A 7,416-nucleotide genomic window follows, 5' to 3' on the forward strand; every position below is an offset into this window, starting at 1 on the left:
AGATGGCAGCCCCTGTCCTGCTTTCATTTCTTCGGGGTGCGGAAACGAGGAGGGGAGCGACGCTACTATACGGTTGGAGGCGCTGTCTGTTAAGAGCATTACCTCCTCTGGAGCAATAGATGAGTTGTAGTAGTGCCTCGGACTCTCACAGGGCTCCATGGGAGTTGGAGTTTGGTGCAGCCCTGTTGGGTTCTGTGGGGGGTACTGCAGGTACCGTCTTAACTCTGTTTGGCACAAATGGATGTCGTTGAGCATCTGGAGCACTTCCAGGTGCCCTATAAAAGGAGCCAGCCGCTGCTATTACTCCAGGGGTCTGAGTCAGGAGGAGGTGGGGGACGAAGCTTGCTGGAAGAGGAGTGGCGGTGAAGAGAGAGAAAAGAAGAGAAGAGCAGTTGTGCTTGTGCTTTGAATACGCCTTGCAGGTGGGAAACGTAGGAAAGTGTTTCCCACGTGGGGAAATAAATAAATAATTACATACATACATAAACCATGTGTGCTGAACTTGTGTCCTGCTCCTGCCTGTGTCAAGTTTGGGTGGCAGGAGCGCCCTCTGCAGGCCACAGGCTCAAATATGCTGCCATACATTCTGATGCTCTTGTGAAGGTGCAAAAAGAAAGTTGGTATGTGAGACCTTAAAAATGTATTGTGTCCTTATGATGGAGAAATATGCGATGTGTGAAAAGAAAAGCCCCACAGTTATATTTGTATGTCAGCATTTTACTTGCATTAATCAAACATCGAAGCGAGCACATTAATCCTGTAGGATCCTCAAAGTGGCTCGCTGTCACATGTTGATAGTAAACAGAGACTTTGACGTCATGTTATGATTTGAACATATTGCGTCCCCCTCCTGATTTTTTGCTGGTACTGAAACTCGCATATGTATCATAATAATTTCAGAGGATGTGTTAAATGAACACTGGGAACATGTGGAAGGACAGACTGGAATCAACCGAAAGTTTGGGACGCCAACAGGACAAAGTTAGTGGTAAAAAAAATCCTCATTCTAGATGTGAAGTATAAAGCGGCCCTCGATTTCTGAGGACGTGCTCAGAGGGTGCTGTAGATGCTACAGGGGCTGGATGGACATCCAGGCCAGGTGAGCGATTGGTTCCTCATCCAGACAGGAGGACCAAAAGGGATGGACTGACAGCTCACTGGGAAAGACAGACATCGTTGGAAGGTTTTTATTCCCCCAGCACACTAGATGGGAGCAGCCCCAGATGTTGGTGCCCCCAAGGAAACCAGCAAGGCATGCTGGGAGATGTAGTTCACCAGAACTGCTAGAGTCACTGGGGGCCACAATAGGGTGCTGTAGGGAGTCAACCTCCCTGTTATAATGGACTTCCGTGTGACCCGGATATGCTTTCATCGGGCAATCGCCTTGGCACCGGAGGTACTTCCAGGTCTGTAATAAAAGGGACCACACTCCCTTACCCAGGAGAGTCAGAGCTGGGAGGTAGAGAGGCAACACTTGACTGGAGGAGGGCAGTGAGGTGGTGAGAAAAATTAGAGTAAGGAGAGAAAAACCTGTGTCTTGTACTGGTGTGACATATTTGAAGTGACTTGATTAATAAATCTACCTTTATTTGAACCCGGGACTGTGCTTGTGTGTTCGTGTTGGGTTGTGGAATGGCCAAATGGGGGAGGCAGCTTGATGAATGAGGTCTCCAGGACTCTAAACAAATCCAAATCATATTATGTGATATCATCTACTGTTAGATTCTACTTCGTACTTCTAAAATATTTATTTTTATACTGTATTGAGGATTTGTTCTGTTCTGTGTATTGTGTTGTATTGTATGGACCCCTTCTTTTTGACACCCACTGCACGCCCAACCTACCTGGAAAGGGGGTCTCTCTTTGAACTGCCTTTCCCAAGGTTTCTTCCATTTTTTCCCTACAAGGGATTTTTTGGGAGCTTTATCTTGTCTTCTTAGAGAGTCAAGGTGGGGGGCAGTCAAGAGGCAGGGCCTGTTAAAGCCCATTGCGGCACTTATTGTGTGATTTTGGGCTATACAAAAAAATAAATTGTATTGCTTGAGCTTACTAGTGCCCGGGTATCCATCACAATGCATCAATTAAAAGCTGGGAACACGTGACAACCACGATGCATGCGCGTTCTGAGCATGAAGCATAAACCGGCTAAGAAACATTAAGCTGCTCACCCGCTCAATGACATCCCCTCAGGCGTAGATCTCAGTGTGGTCTGAAGTCTGTGATTGGCTCCTTGGTTTTGCTGATATTACGGGTCCGATTCTTGGCCTGGCTCTGGTAAGTCGGCTGGTGAACCACCTTGTCATTGCTGGCTTAGGATGGTGCAGTCATAAGTAATCTTAAAGACAGAGTTGGAGACCTCACTGTCAGTGCATTGCCTGTGTTGAGGGTCAGTGAGAGGGATGTGGTGCTGCCAGTCCACACTTACTGTGACCAGCTGGCTAGGAACTTCACAGTCCACTTCTAAAGGGTGATACCAACTCCCAGATTGAGGGGTTTGGTGATCGGCTTTGTTAGACTAACGGTGTTAAATGTCAAACTGTAATCTGTGAAGCACCTTGAGCATGGGAAAGGCGCTATATAAATAAAAATATTATTATTATTATTATTATTGCGATGGGCTGGCACCCTGCCCGGGATTTGTTCCTGCCTTGCACCCTGTGTTGGCTGGGATTGGCTCCAGCAGACCCCCGTGACCCTGTAGTTAGGATATAGCGGGTTAGATAATGGATGGTTGGATTATTATTATTACTTCAAGGGAAGTGTGACAGTGGTGAGGTGTGCAGTAGGAGTGACGGAGGTAGGATTACATCAGGGATCGGCTCTGAGCCCTTTCTTATTGTCAATGGTGATGGACAGGTTGACAGAGGAGATTAAACAGGAGTCCCCGTGGACTGTGATGTGTGCTGATGACATTGTGATCTTTAGCGATAGTAGGGAGCAGGTTGAGGAGAACCTGGAGAGGTGGAGATATGAGAGGAAAGGAATGAAGGTCAGTAAGAACAAGACAGAATACATGTGTGTGAATGAGAGGGAGGTCAGTGGAGTGGTGAGGATGAGGGGAGTGGAGTTAGCGAAGGTGATTGAGTTTAAATACTTGGGATCAACAGTACAGAGTAATGGGGATTGTGGAAGAGAGGTGAAGAAGAGAGTGCAGGCAGGGTGGAGTGGGTGGAGAAGAGTGTCAGGAGTGATTTGTGACAGACGGTTATCAGCAAGAGTGAAAGTGAAGGTCTACAGGACGGTAGTGAGACCAGCTGTGTTATATGGGCTGGAGATGGTGGCACACGAGAAAGAGCTGGAGGTGGCAGAGTTAAAGATGCTAAGATTTGCATTGAGTGTGACAAGGATGGACAGGATTAGAAATGAGGACATTAGAAGGTCAGCTCAAGTTGGACAGTTAGGAGAGAAAGTCTGAGAGGTGAGATTGCGTCAGATTGGACATGTGAGGAGGAGACACGAGGGGTATATTGGGAGAAGGATGCTAAGGATAGAGCTGACAGGTAAGATGAGACAAGGAAGGCCTAAGAGAAGGTTTATGAATGTGGTGAGAGGGGACATGCAGGTGATGGGGGTGACAGAACAAGATGACGAGAACAGGAAGAGATGGAAATCCGCTGTGGCAACCCCTAATGGGAGCAGCCAAAAGAAGAAGAAGAAGATTATTGTTATTAGTAGTAGTATTAGTATCTATTAACAGGAGTCTGGAATAGCAGTTTTTATTAACCTGATGTGCCAGGATGGTGTGAAGTTCAAGAGATGTGGACAGCTTGTGACCAGATGCAGACCAAACCATCTGGAATATTCCATTCCATGTGCCCCAGCAGCAGCCTCTCCAGATGCTTCAAAGCAATGGGAGTGAGTGCCCCCCATCTGGGGTCATTCCAGAGTTGCCAGCCATTGCCAGGTGCTCCTCGGATTAAGCCGGTTGAACAATGAGACAGTTTGTGGGTGCAGTGTAGTGATTTCCATATTTTGCCACCTGGCAGGCAAAGTGAAGCCCTCTAGGTCACACAGTGAGGCAGTGCTTAGGAATAAATATATGATTTTATGATTTTCTTTTTTTTTAATATAGCACCTTTCCATAATGAAGACTGTTATGGTGTATAAAATATACATATTATTCTCTATATTTTTATTATATTTTGCTCAGTCCCAACAAGATGAATTCAGAGGCAGGACACGTGAATGCGCATTATAATATAAAAGGCATATCATCTTTCCTTACACCTCACTTTTATAGCTGTTGTTCACAGCATAGTGCTAAATTGGTTTTACAGCCTGGGAAAGGAAGACTTGCCGATACCTCAGGATATTGATAACTTTATGGATGGACTTCTGGGACAACAATTTGGTTTACAGCCTGGGAAAGGAAGACATGCCGATACCTAAAGTAACATCAAGAAAACTTTATTATTTGGGGAGCAAAATTCATCCATCATATTGGCAGCAAGCCAATCAGGTGCATGCAACAATCATGTGTTGTGATGTTGTGAAACCCCCAGCATGAAATTTTATAATGAATATGACTTGTCTGACAGCAGCGTCAGAAGAGAAACAGCAATGACGAAAGAGAAAACAAAGACACGTCTGACCAGTTTCCATCTGATCGTCAATTAACGGCATTTTCATGAACGTCGCTTGCTAAATCAAACGCAGCCCTGGGACTTTCATCCTTGACATCACTGATTTCTTTCAATAAGCTTTTTTAAAGACAATTTATCCAGACTTTACTATCAATCTTATTTGCTATTACTTATTATTGTTCTTTAATAAAGTAGGGGGCTCCGCTCCCTGGTCGCTTTGCTCGACCCACCCCCAGGTTTGGTTTACCGATATACAATTTAAAGAGATTGTTATTTTCATGGGAATTGTTACATATGCATTATTTTCACTTTTACTTTAAAACTTTTGTAAAAACAATATTTGTCCTTTATTTCCAGACCTGGGCGTGGTTAAATCTCTTTCTTGCGGGATGTATAACGCTGCTCGTGTTGTGTTGAATGAATGCTTAGGAGATGCGGTGAGATCATCTGCTGGCTTGTTGCTGCTGCTGGTGAGCTGCGTGTTTTGCTTGTCACTTGTCATTGTTTTAAGAGCTGGGAGCACCTGAAGTGTGTCTACCAAAAGCATTCCAACAACTGCTAGGTTAGATGTCCGTGAACTTATTTTAAATTGTTTGTAAGTAGAGCGTGACGTGCAAAAGTCACCATCTCACGGGTTTTGCTTCCTATGGTTGTAATGTCTAGTCTGACGTGACGTCAAAGTCTCTCTCCGAGATGATCACGTGTCGATCGCTTCGCTCAACCGCCCCAGAGGTGCACTATGCCCCTGCCACTTCAAGTCTCTCCTGCTCACGTTGTGAAGGGGGGAGAGCTGGACGCATGCTAAGGAGATGCAGACGGATCAGCTGCTGACTTTGTGCTGGCTGCTGCTACTGAGGTGCGTGTTCTGCTTGTCGCGCTGCGTGTCGATCACTTAAAAGCCTGTACAGCAGCTGTTCTTTTGTCTTACTGCCTTGTCTTGCGGGACGTCAAATTGTCTTTCGAGAAGATCACATCTTGTCTCCCTACCAAGATTTCCCAATATTTTGTTTTTATAATAGAGAGATATTAACTTGTTTTCATCTTTCTATACTTTGTCTTCATGTCTAGAGTGATTGAAGTAATAAGGAGCAGCCGGAGGTTTGCCATATGCTCTGTGCTGCGAGGTTTATTAAGGCTGAGGGTGACAGCTCCACCCAATAGTAGGGAACAGGATGTGAAGTAAGGCATTCTTGGCTGATAAATGGCCAATAGTCAAGAATGCTGAGTCTTTGTATGTTTGAATGTAGTATTGGAGACAAAAAGTAATATTTAGGTCTGAAATATCATTAAAACATTGTATGTTGTTTGTGCCGACAATAAGTAAGTCTCTTGAAGTGCTGAGAGAGTGACAGGCTGTGTTATTCCGAAGGCACTTGTGTGGTTTAAAGTGCCAGATGTTAACCAGATGTGTGTTTGTCATTCGTAGGGCACTGTTGTGATGAGGGTCAGGGTGTATGTGTATATCTATGTATGTGTGTGTTATTATTTAGGGTGCAGGAGTAGACCAAACCAATAACGAACTTGACAAGTGTAAGTGATAAACAGACGATAACACAAAGACATGCAGAACAATGTGCTTTAAAAGCCTAATTTTGTGGTATTCTGCAGCACGATCAGTGCCGGATGATGTGAGCTAATAGGAGGCATTAAAGTAGCTCTCTCTCTCTCTCTCCGTGTGTCTGCGCATTCTTCCATGTTTCCTCTCCAGCAGCTACTCAGGTTTTCCTTTCAGGTTCCAAAGACATCGCGTGTGAAGTGAAATGGCCAAAAATATCCACAGCCAGCCACATGTTCTCAAATCTCAATGCAAAAGTCACAGCTCACCTCTGGCCAAAGTAACAAGAAGATTCCCATGAAGCCGTCAAACAAAGGCAGAGTTCGTGACACAAGACCCCTGACCGACTGTCCACTGAAACTGCAGACAGAGCCGCTGTTGTCGAACTGAATCTGGGAAGCAGCGCCGCTTTCATTTCCGCCAATCATTTTTCCTTCTGCTTTCCCTTTTTGGTTTTTCATGCAGAGCTTTCTTTTATACTCCTGAGTATTTAAATAGTCAGACTTGGTGTTCAGAAGTGCAAATGTTCTTGTGCATTGTGTCAACTTCCTGGTCACAAAATCCCAAGGATTTGTACGGTGGGATTAATGGTGGTTACCTCCCCCTCCCCTCACCTGGTGGTCAGATTTATAAAAGTTGACATATGCACAAAAAAAGAGGCTCGAAATGTGAATACATAACTTTCTGTGGGATTTCTAAAAGAAAAGCTTGTTAATATTTATGGTGACCCAACCGTACGTGACATTTTGGAGAAACTGAAATGATTGGTCAAGCAGGGAAGAAAGCCAAATTGCTTGTATAATAATTTATAATTCTTCTGGGAAAAACGTTTAGGTTGCTGCTGGAAGAGATGTTGGTGAGGCCAGCAGGGGGTGCTTTCCCTGTGGACTGAATGTGCAGTGCAGTGACGGGGACACTGTGTTGTAAAAATGGTGACATCCTTTGGATGAGACATAAAACTGAGGTCCTTATGCTCTATATGGTCATTAAAGATACCTGGGAGTCCTTTCTAAGCAGTAGGGGGTATCCTGATGATCTGGAGAAATTGCCCACCACAGCCAAATCCTTCTGGCCCCCTAATCATCCCTTGTCTCTAATCTCCTTTACCACCTAATAGCTCATGTGTGGTGAGCACATTGGTGCAAAAATGGCTGACATCACACCATCCAGGTGGAAGGTACACGTTAAAATGGCTCCTCACTCACTATGTAAAGTGCTTTGAGTAGTGAGACAAGCACATTATAAATATAAAGAATTATCATTGTTATTGTTATTAGT

The sequence above is a fragment of the Polypterus senegalus genome, chromosome 7 (genome assembly GCF_016835505.1).
Source record: "Polypterus senegalus isolate Bchr_013 chromosome 7, ASM1683550v1, whole genome shotgun sequence".
NCBI lineage: Eukaryota > Metazoa > Chordata > Cladistia > Polypteriformes > Polypteridae > Polypterus > Polypterus senegalus.